This window comes from Acanthopagrus latus, chromosome 6 (genome assembly GCF_904848185.1).
Source record: "Acanthopagrus latus isolate v.2019 chromosome 6, fAcaLat1.1, whole genome shotgun sequence".
Lineage (NCBI taxonomy): Eukaryota > Metazoa > Chordata > Actinopteri > Spariformes > Sparidae > Acanthopagrus > Acanthopagrus latus.
This window is the reverse complement of record NC_051044.1, coordinates 27,257,564-27,271,195: the sequence shown is the minus strand read 5'-3', so window position 1 is coordinate 27,271,195 and position 13,632 is coordinate 27,257,564. Positions and strand designations below refer to the sequence as shown.

Genomic DNA, 13,632 nt, shown 5'->3' with positions numbered 1-13,632 from the left:
ATTATGTTTCTGGTGTGGAAATGTACGCAGCATTTTCAGCAGATCACGGCTCCTTGTCTAAGCTTATAATGTTAAAATAATACATGTTTCTGGCATGTGCACGACTTTGCGCTTATAGGCTAACCTGATCATTTTCCTCCGCTTCAAATAGAAATGTCTATTTATGAATTTTGCTTGTAGTTTTTCACAAATAAAATTGTTAAAGTTATCTATTTCTCTGGCTGCCTCGTGTCTTTTATCATCCGCAGAACACTCGTGGTACTCGCGGACGCATGCGAGATCGGAGTTCGGTTGATCACACTATCGGGTGACAGGAAGTGTGTTTGCATCCGAGACGGCAGACTATTGATTGAGATGTCCGGGGGAGTTGTGTGTTCATAGCACAGGGAGCCTCCGCAGTTCAGTGACACATGACATGAGGGAGCCCTCGTATTGACAGCAGCTTTCAATCACGTCTCCCTCCAGAGGCTGGTTAGCAGCCCGCTAATGCACCGTCTAAAAGCTCCGACCGACGCCTGCATTCCTCTGTCGCCACTGATAATCTATATGGACGAGAAGAAGTGATGCTCATGCTTGTTATAATATCAGATTGACTGATTTTATATTTTACTTGGTGTCACTGTTCTATATCTACTTTATTGATTCATACACTTTGTCCAAGCATCCCTCTTGTTCTGGTGTCAAAAAACTGTTTTGTGGCTTAAAAGTTTTATTTAGTATTTCAAGTTCGGAAGAGTGGTTGATATCTTATTTTGGAACACATTTTCAATTCTTGGACATTTACAGTAATATGAATTAGTCTGTGGGCACTAGCTAAACAATGTGGCCAAATTCAGCCTCTAATGCATTCACTTGGACCCTATATTTTTAAAAGTATCTCCCTTATGTTCCCCAACCTAACACACATGCAATACAGAGTGTGCATTTTAATATTTTTCAGTATACACAGGTGCCGGTCATATAATTAGAATATCATGAAAAAGTTGATATATTTCAGCAAAAAAGTGAAACTTGTATCATGTATACATTCATTCCACACAGACTGATATATTTCAAGTGTTTATTGCTTTTAATCTTGATGATTATAACTGACAACTAATGAAAACCCCAAATTCAGTATCTGAGAAAATCAGAATATTGTGAAAAGGTTCAATATTGAAGACACATGGTGCCACTCTAATCAGCTAATTAACTCAAAACACCTGCAAAGGCCTTTAAATGGTCTCTCAGTCTAGTTCTGTGGGCTCCACAGTCATGGGGAAGACTGCTGACTTGACAGTTGTCCAAAAGACGACCATTGACACCTTGCACAAGGAGGGCAAGACTCAAAAGTCATTGCTAAAGAGGCTGGCTGGTCACAGAGCTCTGTGTCCAAGCAAATTAAAAGACAGTCGAAGGGAAGGAAAAGATGTGGTAGAAAAAAGTGCACAAGCAATAGGGATAACCGCACCCTGGAGAGGACTGTGGAACAAAACCCATTCAAAAATGTGTGGGGGGGGGATTCACAAAGAGTGGAGTCAGTGCTTCAAGAACCACCACGCACAGACGTATGCAAGACACGGGTTTCAGCTGTTTTCCTTGTGTCAAACCACTCTTGAACAAGCGACAGCATCAGAAGCATCTCGCCTGGGCTACAGACAACAAAGACTGGACTGCTGCTGAGTGGTCCAAAGTTATGTTCTCTAATGAAAGTAAATTTTGTATTTTGAGGTGATAATGTGTCTGTGACAGAGACCGTCTCTAGGCAGCACAAGTCAAGAGTGTAGAAGCTCCCCTCACACGAGTAACACAACAAAAGAATAGAAACATATTGTTATTATATGAAATTCCTTTTTTCTCAAGTTAACACTCGTATGCATCCTTGTTTGAGTAATGTGTGTAGGTTTGAGCAACATAAGGGTCTGTGTCCAATTAATTTGATGTATTTGTTTACATTTTTCTCATTATGTAAAGTGTTTTTGCCGCAACTTACTGTTATATCGACATGTGCAAATCAAAGCCTGTTTCATAAAGTGTTACCCTAGCTTGTCAGCTAGCTACACGGAACATTTACGCTGCTTAGAAATGTAAAAACTTGTCGAAAACCAGGAGAAGTACTAAATCTACGGTATTTATAATCCAAGGTGAGTTTGTATGCAGCAGTCGCCTCGGTGAGCTTTACAATCTGTACGGTGAGCCACATCCTCTGTCCTTAGATCCTCCATGCAACTGAGGAAAACCAACTTTTAGGGAAAAAAATTAAAGATGGAAGAAACCTCAGGAAGAGCCACAGAGGAAGGAACCCCCTCTGCCAGGACAGACAGACATGCAATAGCTGCCATATCTGTAGAAATATAGAGAAGTTTGGTAGGGGCAAAACAACAGTCCTGAATGATTGAAGACCCAAGCAGTCATCATATGTTTTATTACTGGCCCCTGAAAATGGAAGAAAAAGCACTGGGTGGTCTTAGGACCCCAGGCAGTGCCCCAAAGGCACATACATATTGAAGTCTCCATATTCCCCGCTGCAAATATGGTGTTTGATTGATGTCATGCCAACTTCAAGATAAAGAAACTGTGGCAAGCCGCGGCTGCAATTTGTTTCCATTATGAGATGCCAAAACGCCGGCGGACTGGTTGGAACGTGAAAATTTGTGCGAGAAGGAGTCGACGTGTGGGCACTTTGTGTGTCTTCGCGTTGACTTTTAATTGATTCCACGGTTTCCAAGGGCCCTTTGCCACAATGTTGGTATCTCTGAAGATATCAAACTTCTGAATGGCTTCACGACAAACACACAAGAAGAATCTCAGGTTAAAAAATGACGCAACTCTCCAACCCCGAGTCTGAAAACGTTGAGCTCTTTCAGGAATGGCTGGGGTACCATTCTACTCAAATTTTCATATCTCCTTTAAAGACGTTAAGCTTTTTTTTCAATAACTGCTTCTACTGCTACAATTTCAAGAGTGACTGGATGAGTGATTACACCCGTGGCAGTGTCTGAGGGTTTTTGAATTTGAACTACGTGATACAATTAGAACCGCTCTCCTCTGTAAATGTCAGCACTATCAATTGTGTAAGGGCTTTTTTTTTCCCCCAGTAAAGCAGATGGAGTACATGTCACAAGTACCTCCTGTAGTGGCAGATACAAACAGGGTCATGATCATGCATATAAATTGATTTGAGAATACAACTTGCAGTTCTGTATTAATAGGGAATTTGAGCCTGATGAAAGACCAAGGTTTGATGCTTCCGGTATAATAAAGGCTGGACTGGGGGAGCAGCAGGTGCAGCTACAGCTCACTCAAGGCCACAGATAGGGGCCTGGGTGAGACACTTTGTAGGCCTTAAGGAAGTCAGACAAAAATGAGAATAGTAAGATGACAGTCTCGCGTGATCATGACAAGGGGGGTGGTCCAGGAGGGCACTGGTGACCTGGACCTCGGGTATAAAAGAGGGTGATCGGGGCAGATTTCTCAGTTGCCCCGGGGTACCTCATGGATTTATAACTCTTCTCTTGGAATAAACACCTTTTTGGACTGAAGACTTGCTGCCTCGCCTCTGTTTTGGACTTAGTCTCTGAGCGGTCTTGTCTCAAATTTGGACTTAGTCTCTGAGCTGTTTTGCCTCTGGTTTTGGACTTAGTCTCAGAGCCGTTTCTCCTCAGATTTGGACTTTAACTTTTGAGCGGAGTCACAGAGTCAGATAGTGGAATAATTGGACGGATAAGGAAGGTAGTCTCCCACTACATTTTGGCGAGCTAGCCAGGAGGAGCGGCCCGGTACACAGCCTGCGGCGGCGGACCGGGAGGGACGGGACGGCGGATCTCAGGCGCGCCCCACATACACCATTAAGGGATATATTTATATCTTTTCTTCATTTACGAGTGATACCGTCTACTCCTTCCCAGCCCCAAGTCTCAGGTATTGTTCTAAAAACCTCTCCAAAAGAACCTAAGACTGAGAATTATGAAAAATAAAAATTAAATTAAGGTAAATTTAATTAAATTATTATTGTAAATTTTCCTTTATAAAAATTAATAAGTAATTTTAAGTATTGTTATTATTATTAGTTTTGGTTGTATAAAAAAATAAAAAAGTAATAACCTGAATTGAAGTATTTAAGAGGCATGGCAGCGGCCTTCAGGCCAAAATTGTGAGTATGTGTGATTGATAATTATATATGTATGTTTCATGTATGTTTATGTAAAAGTATGATTTAGTCAAGTCAGTTCATGTGCGCAGCGAATTATGTCTGATAAATAATGTTCATGCATAGCTTGCCCTAACCACCTTTTAATGATAAAACAAAGTATGTATGAAGAGGGATGGATAAATGTGAGAGAATGCTTTTTAACATGTTAATTTGCATGTGGATCTGTATGTGTCTGAGTCTTGGAAGTGGAATGGTGTGGTATGTTGTAAAATATGTGGCAGTACTGAGAATAATGGCACAAGGAAACTGCACTAAGCAGTTATCTGTTAAAACAAATAGCTCGAGCTGTGGAGTGTAAGGAGACGGGACAGATAAGTTGAAGATAAAATGCGCGTTGATGTCGGAACAAGTTGTTATTGTTGTCTGAGTGTCTTATCGGTTGTTATCGTTGTTGTTATCCGAGGAAGTCGGTGATAAAGTGGTATTGTGGAAATCTGCAGAAGTCGCTAATAAATTGTTATTGTGGTTTGAGACTATAGTAAGAGGTTGTAGCGGCCCGTGAAGAGGGCCGAAAGAACTACAAGTCTAATCTGTAGTTGTTGTTGTTGTTGTTGTTGTTGTTGTAAGTCGTTAAATAAGGTGTTGTTGTGTTGTGAGATTTGAACAAAGAGCTCATTCGACCCGGGGGAAGGGTCAAGAGAACTGGCGGTCTTACGAATAATCATTGTGCCCTCTCAGGAATGATTTAGACGCGCATGAAGTTCTGTTTGGCGGGGAAGCCAAAATCGCTGTGCCCTCTCTGGAGCGATAAAAAGATAATGCGGATCCAAGAACAGCGCCTATGAAAGAGGGCTGTTATAGTGAAATAGCTGTAGAGTAGAAGAGAAGAAAATAATATAAGGCCTTTGTAAAAATATGTACATAAAGTGTGAAAACTGAAAAAAAAAAATGCATGAATGTAAAATAGAGGAGTAAGGTACCGTGTAAATAATAAAATAGAACAAGTGAGGCAGGACAAATTAAAAGAAATAGATAATTGTAGTAGAAGAAATTGTTTTTTGTTCTTTGACAAAAATACGTAAGTAAACAGTTAAATTGTTTAAATAAAAAAAGAGAATAATAATCGGAAGGCCAGAGCAGGAGCAATCTAATCCAAAAAAGATAACGGCAGCAAGGAAGAAAGAATAGAAGATAAAAGTAACGCAGCGCCAGCTGTGCCAGTCAGCGTCCGACAGGATGGGCATAACACACAGTAAGCGGCCGACGGGACTGACACCCGCAGAATTAGTAATGTTAAAACACCCAACGCAAAAGAGAAAAATTCAGGAGTGCATGAAAAGATGGCACGGGGTATCCTCTGGAGCCACAAAGTGGCCGTTAGCAGGGACCTTTGACCTAAATTATTGTGACCGAATAGAGGCCGAATTACGGAGAAAAGACCTCAAAAATGATAAAAAGCATCAAAATAAGAAGATGAATCACGCAGAACAGAGAGATGTGCTGCAGTACTTCAAAATAGAGGGAACACAGAAGCTAATGGCACTACAACAAAAAACGGAGCAGAACAAAACGAAGCCCAGCGCTCCAGTCTTAAAAGCGCAGTCACTGCCACCGCCATACACGTCTGGGGAGGAAGCGAGACAGTTTCCAGTAAGAGAAATAGACGGGAGAATACTGGGGAAAATTACGGTAGAAGTGAGAGAGACAGAGGGCCAGAAGCAGGACACACTCACACAACCCAAAAATAGATCAGGGGAGACCTTGAAAACCAGCCAGCGCCCAGCACAGAAAACAATGAGACACTGTCAGGGCAGCTGCAATTTAGACTTCAGCCAAACCTTCTGCATTTAGCAGAGAACTTAGACTTGGAGTAGAGAGCAAGCATTAAAATCGATGCTGTGACAAATAAGTAATAAATAATAATAATAATATAGGCGGCAGGTAGAGCAGGTAGGCTCGTCATCGGAACAAGATACTGAACCCCAAATTTCTCCTGATGTGCAGTTGGCACCTTGCGTGGCAGCCTCTGCCATCAGTGAGGGCCCTGCGCTGAGCTGATGACTCGTCCAGGGAGTGCCCTGCCTTCACCCAGACAGATAACTGCGACTGGCTCCAGTAACAAACCCTGCGACCCCATAAAAGGGATGAAGTGGTGACGGACAACAATAATGATGCTAATAATAATAGTAATAATAATATTTAATAAACAATAAGAAAATAGTAAATAATAACAGAATAGTAAATAATAGAAGAATAGTAAGTAATAAGAGAAGTGTAATTAAAATAACTGATAATTATAGGCAAATTAAAGTAATATGATATGATAATAAATTGAATGATGAGGATGAAGTGGTGGGTGATAACACAGATACAAGCATAAAAATGAAAATAAAATAATTACTGATGACTATTGCGCCACTAAACGGGACATGGAAAATCAAGGTGTCGGAACGCATTTTTGGCTTGAACAAACATATTTTGATGATGAGGAAATTGGACATTGGAAACTGAGCAAGAAATCAGTCAAACATTATGGCATTTGACGAAAGTTGGTAATACAGACTCTTCCGGTTTGTAATCAATGTGCTGTAAAGAATATGATCAGGATGTGAGAGGAGGAGGAGAGACTCCCATTTGGAGTGTCAGAAAGTCATATAAGAGGCAATTATCTCTACATGAGGGGTTATCGTTTTGAGAGGGAGTAAGATATGAAGTGCCGTGAAAGTATGTGACCTCCACTCTGTTGTATTTAAGTCAGTAACATTTGGAAGACTGGAGAGAACAGTCTGGACCTTCCCTACATGCAGCATGCATTAAAGAGATCTGATTCATCACACTGAGTCTAACATTCTTAAGATATAAGATAATCCTTATAGGTGAGTAAGAAATTGAAAGGAAGTGACTTATGCAAACCTGATAAAGGGTAATACAATGAAAATAATAGCATATAATAGGAAGAAAATATAATATGATACAATATGAGATACTGTAATAATGATATGATACAGTACAGTATTACATGAGGCCCCACTACAATAAAATGGGTGTATGAGTGAAAATAAATATATGAAATAAGTATAAAGAATAAACTTTGTGGTGACATTCAGTGACTAGTATACAGCCTGTATACTACAGGGGTGCGTTGCTCGGAACGAATGTGTCATACAAACCAAAAAGTTACCCAAAGTTAGTGTGTGGTTGATGAGATCCATCCATACACTGTATGGGAAGAGCAGAATGATTGTGAAATTTGTTTGAATGATAAGTCCATTGAAAGTTTAAGCACATCTGTCCCAGTGAGTCAGCTGAAAACATAAGGAACAAAACCGGAAATTTATAAGCTCTATCTGACCCTCTTACAGGCTCTGCTGAAATAATGGCAGACAAATGGGGAAATAATGTGGTTAAAAATGTTCAACTTTGGCACTGTGTCACCCATGGGGTGCTTCCAGTAAAAGGCACATTAAGCACAGAATGTTTAAGATAGTGTAAAATATGTTAAAAGAAAAGGTAACAGGAAAGCAGGAAAGAAAAAAAGGTAGACTGACAAGTTTTTAAAATCAGTAGTGGGACTGAAACGGTAATGGGAAAATAGAGTTTGAGTAACATAAAGAAGAAACAATGTAGGGCCAGAATTAGGAATTGACCTCCTCCATGCTGTCTCCACACCTACAACCCTCCTTTAAACAATACCTTCTCCACACAAGGTCAGGCATCCCAGGATGACTCTGTGAAGGAGGGAGGAGGATAACCAGTACACCCTGTCTTTTCAGCCCTCTTTCTCTCTTCTAAAATGAGTCACAAATTAACCTTGCTTCTCCAAAAAAGCCTTTTTCTCCACCAGCCAGCTTCTACTGACTACTGACTGCGGAGTCGAGATCACTGAGGGGATGATGTTCCCCGACCCCGTGCTGAGGCAAACAAGGAAGCAGACTGTCATTGAGATCCAGAAGTGTTTTATACACAGGCCATGTCAGCCAAACAAATTGAAGGAGGCTACAGAGGTATCACCTGACACAAAGACTGGAGTCGGGTGGGCCACAGAGTCCTGGACAAAGATGGCAGGCACTGCACAACAGCCAGAGGAAAAGGAGACTGGGCCCGTATCAAATTATCAAGGAAAGTGCAACAGCACTGACCAGATAAGCTATGCTGCAGAAGTAAGGTTATGGGAACCCCGAGCTTAATCATCAAGAAGGGAGAGATCCAGAGGAATCCTGACCACATGCACCAGCTAAAGGTGTCTGTTCATTTCCCAGGATTCACCTTGACACAGCCAAAGGAGACAGCAGAGGTCAGAGGTCTGAACTTTGAGCAGCACATACACAAGACACACACACACACACACACACACACACACACACACACACACACACACACACACACACACACACACACAGAGGGAAACACTGATTGAATGTTAAAGTCTAAGCTTTGCTTTCTGGCAGTATTTGATAGCTTTAGGGCTCTAAGCAAGTTTGATTTTTAGAAATATAAAAGATGCACATTCTGTTGTTATCCTGTTGTTGACTGTTAGACTAGGTTAAAGAAAATATCCACTCAGCCCTAGGGCTGTCAAGGTCATTGCTCATTCATTAGGGTGCCATTGTTGACTCTCTCATTTCACCATGTACCTCCCCCATCTTGCCCGAAAAAGAAACCAAAAAAAAAAAAAAAAGGGGGGGGGAGAGATTTTTAAAATACTTTAGGGTCATAAATTAAGATGCTGTAATGACTGTGGGTTTTCAGTTACTGATTTAACAAATGCATATTCTAGCATTCCTGTTTATCCTGACTCACAGTTCAAGGTTGCTTTCACTATCAATGGTAAACTTTGTTCATGGATTTGGATGCCATAGTTTTCTTCTCCAGTCCAACTTTGTTCCAAAACCGCAAATGAAAACAAATGATTGCCTTATTGGATTTAGCAGGCTATTGTTGTCCATAGATTGAGCTTTTTCTCATTCATTTTTTTTTATTCTTTTAGGCCTCCCAGACCATAGACGTCCCTTAAAGAAAAAAAATCATGAAAATAAGACATTTCTGAAATGGTGTTTATTTAAAAAAAAAAAAAAAAAAAGAGCACTCTTCAATTTGGGCTAAGAGAAAAGAAAAGGGTATTTGTAGGACAGAGAAATGCAGGTTAAAATACAGCCTTAAGTCCATGGACGGCAAACATCGGATAAATAATCAAAAAGCAAGGTAAATTAAAGTCTAAATTAAAGGAAATGTGAGAATAATGCATGCGAGAACCAAAACTGAAAAAAACACACACAAAAAAAAAAACAATCTGAACTGAAAATAAACAACGATAATAGTTGTTAACAAAAATCGAAGACCAACAAAAAAGTTTCAGTTAAACCAACAATAAATGTTCGAACATTCTTATGGGGGTTTAATAAAGTAAAAAAGTAGTGTATGAGGTTGTTGACTGTGTGTTGTCAACTACCTGTGTCTTGAGTGTGTGTTGAAGAATCTACTGGAAAAATTAGTGTTTCCTAAAATAAATTGTGCTATTTTGCAGTGTTGTGTGATTTGGTGCTGATGTAACTGTCAGACATTGGAGACATTTTTGCTGTTCTAAAGAGCTTTGTATTACTGTTAATAAGTGGTTAAGTGTGTTGCAGTACTCAAACGATGTGAAGGTTATTAGACAAACTTGATAGTTCTGGTCTAAAATGTGTGTGCTAATAGATATATTAGTATTGAATGTGATTTATGAGATGGTTGTTCTTGTGTGTTGTTTTTGACTTATGAATACTATTCGTGCAGGCTAAGAGTTTATAAATGCATGTGTAAAGTGTCGTTGAGATAAGGAATCCAAGTGACGGTCGGTTGAGGTTACAGCCGAGGAGACACATCCCCGGGCAGGTTTTATATTGTTTTAAGAGCGGGTTCCTATCTCGCTGATGGCTGAGGGAGTTGTGTGCTGAAAAGTTGTGTTTCAAACTGCAGCTCCATTGCTCCTCCCCTGGTGTGTGTGAGAGGGGGGATGCTAGCGCCCCCCGCTCTACTGCACGTCCGGTGTGACGTAATCACCCTCCCTTTCTCTCCTCGCTGTCGACTGGGTCCAAGCTCAGTGAACTTTTCCTTTTTTAGTACATCAAGGTTTTGTTGTGTATTTTTTTGTTGTTGTTGTTTTTCAAGCTCCTTTCAGCATGCTGTCTCATTAGTGGTTGTTGTCTGAAGTGAATACCTATATGCAAGTGATATATACAATTTACGACGATTACATATAAGCTGCTATTTCAAATATTATAACCAATTGTGTTGCAAATACAGTTTAAGCCAGTTTATATTCAAGTAAACGCTATGATCTGTTCTTTGGAGTTACAGGGTGTGAGATGAAGAAGGCTGTTGTTAATCAAGTAGCATTTGACCAACCTACTCTATTGCCCAAATGGGGTGTTCATAACAAAGAAATTCAAAGCTAATATTAGAACTGAAATATTAGAAATGATATATAATGATGTTGAAAATACTGAGATCCTTTACAAAAAAGCATATATATAAAGTGTCTGTGTTGATTGCATCATGATTTTCACATCAAAGTTCACATACCTGTTACAGAAGAAGTAAAATCATCATTTTAACTACAGAAACATCAAGCATCTAATAAAAACATACATATAACATGTCCACAGTCACAAGGTTCAGTAGAACATGCCAGTGGTATATCAAAAACTAAAATAGCCAAAATCATGGCTGATGGTAATGGTAAACTCACCTGAGAAGATGCTTTGCCATTAGCACTAATGTCTATGCACTCACAAACTAACAGACTAACCCATCTAACCCTGCATGAAATGCTCACTGGATGCCCAATGCCACTGCCACAGTGCAGGGGCCCTATAGAGGGACCGCTTCAGCAGCACTATTTATGGGGTTTAACTCAAATCTACAGATGTGTCCTCCAACAGGTGAAAGACTGATAGTAGTGTCGGAGAGGCTGCCGAGGATGATGCCACCAGCACAACCACGGGCAGTGACACCCTGGAAAGCGCACGTGCAGGACCGTCCGGCCTGCAAGATATACACCACCCGTCCACGCCTGAATTCTGGCCAGAGTCAGAGCGTTCTCTGACTCAGATTAATTTGTTTGTTTTCTTTCTTTTTGTGCTAACCCTTTCAGGTTTCGCAAGGGGGGAGGTAGAAAGAGAAGTCCTAATGACATGTGCCACTATTAACACACCACATGTTAACTGTGCACTTACCATGGTCACCTTAGCCACAATTACAAGGGCATAGTGAAAATGGGAGAACTACTACATCTTCTGTATGTAAAAGCTGACACATATGGTTGTTCACTAACCACCGATGGCACAATAGCTAACGCTCCAGGTTAACATTGGGTGGGACTACCCCGCACCACTGACTGTCAAGAGAATGGATGGTGACATTACAGGTAATACGCACAAACACGTCATGTTAGGACACAGAAACAATCAGAAAATGAAACTTTTAGAAGCCAGTAGATGGATTCGGCTAAAGAGTAACTGAGAAAAAAGAGATTTGGCCAAACTAAGAAGCACAGAAAAAGACCAATAAGAGTGTATTGTACGTTACAAACGTCAAAAGAATACCACTGCCAGGAAGTCACAGAGGTGACTGTTCGGATATAACTGAATGTCTTGCTTGTTGTGCAGTGCACATGGCAGTGAAATTGGATAGATGGAGTTCCAACTCTCAAATATGCCAATGAAAAATTAAAAACAATGACAGCTATGTAAACTTGATAAACTAATCTTCCTTTTCTGTGTAGCACGAGGACGAGTTGGTGTATGTAACCTGGAGAAACACAACCAACCTGACGTGGTGAGACTAATGAAGTGCAGCAATGAGACCTGGTATCCGGCCACCAATGGGGGCAATGCTACCACCATAAAAATGTGTGAATCCAGCCCTTCAACAATTAGCCCAACCACAACTACAGGATGAGCTCTCCGTGGATAATCAGCTAGGAAGACAACATCATGGATAGAGGTCAAAATGTAATTTAGATAAATGTGCCAGCAAGGCTGTGAGCCTGGCTAAGGTTGCTGTCCACTCCTGCAGAGGAACAATCCAAATGGATACAACAGAGCAGAGGTATCTGTCAGTGCCTGCACCCTCCAGGAAGAAGGGTGAGCTATCAACACAGAGACTACTGTACAAGGAGAGAGACAGGCTGACAGGTTTATAAATTATGTTCCGACAATTGTACGACGATCCCTTGTATTCAACATAGTTATGTAGAGTCAAATGTTGTAAATGTGTTGATGAAGAAAAGCGGGCACTCATTTGTGAAGGTCACGTCAGAAAGCTGAGTGCCATAAAAAGCACAAGAAATGTATTAAACCAGTGTGGTTTACAGGAAACCAGTAAGTTCATAGGGACTCTGGTGTAATGTTGGCCTTAGGGCCGCCACACTAACCAAGGCAACACCATGGGTAATATGTCACCAAGGCTAACAAATAACCCAAGCGTGTCATTTAAGTCCAGGTGCTAAGATTGGATAGAGCTCTTACCTGTCGTTATGTAATTGGATCATTGGAAAAATACCAGAAGAAATTTTTTTTACAAAAACAAAAGGTGGTATGAGAGTTTTACGTCAATGATCTAATAATTACTGATCTAATGTTTGCTGAACTGACCAAAGAGGGATCATCTTTACAAAGTGTGTCTAGATAATATTCTAATTCTAAAGGGTTTAAGAATTTGTCTATGTAATCTTGTGCTTTTCTGAAAAAAAAAAAAAAAAAAAAATCTTAAACCTATGATATATTCACATGAGCACGAGTTACCTAGTTATGCATGCTTAAAAACAAACCTTGAGGTGTTGAATGGTGTAATTCATCAAGAGTTTGATTCACGTGTGTCACAGTCACGAGTGCCTTCAAAGAGTTAACCACAATGTGTGATTTAATGCTGTATGTACACATATTATGTTTGCACCAACAGAACAGGTCAGCTGGTGGGCCACATGGTGGGGCATTTTACCTCTCATAAACAGCTAATTGGAGAGGATGTTTCCCCTGTCATGTTGCCAGGTCAGAATAGAAACCTGTCAATGAATATCACTGGGTCATCTGTTTGAGGGCTGGTCCAGAAGATGGCTCAGGGAGAGCTCTCAACTATCGTCTTGATAGTTGAAGCACTTCCCTGTGGGTTGATACTCATTATCAGTCTCGTAGGATGGGGTTGCATTTACGCTGTTTGAAACTGTATATTGTGTTTTATTTACAGTATACTCATGCTGTTGTTTCTGTTTTGATGATAAGACAACTGTACTCCCTGATGTTCAAGTTTGAAGTGTTGGTCCTTTTTAGAAGGACCAAAGGGGGGACTGTAGTGGCAGATACAAACAGGGTCATGATCATGCATATAAATTGATTTGAGAATACAACTTGCAGTTCTGTATTAATAGGGAATTTGAGCCTGATGAAAGACCAAGGTTTGATGCTTCCGGTATAATAAAGGCTGGACTGGGGGAGCAGCAGGTGCAGCTACAGCTCACTCAA

At 40.6% G+C, this 13,632-nt stretch overlaps 1 long non-coding RNA gene across 1 annotated transcript; it reads left to right on the top strand.

Annotated features, from left to right (window-relative positions):
* The first annotated feature begins 3,601 nt into the window (after positions 1-3,601).
* On the top strand, positions 3,602-12,877 carry LOC119021014. Its single transcript, XR_005075460.1, has 2 exons — positions 3,602-3,900; positions 7,977-12,877. It is a non-coding gene; the product is annotated as an uncharacterized LOC119021014 (long non-coding RNA).
* The last annotated feature ends 755 nt before the right edge of the window (positions 12,878-13,632 follow it).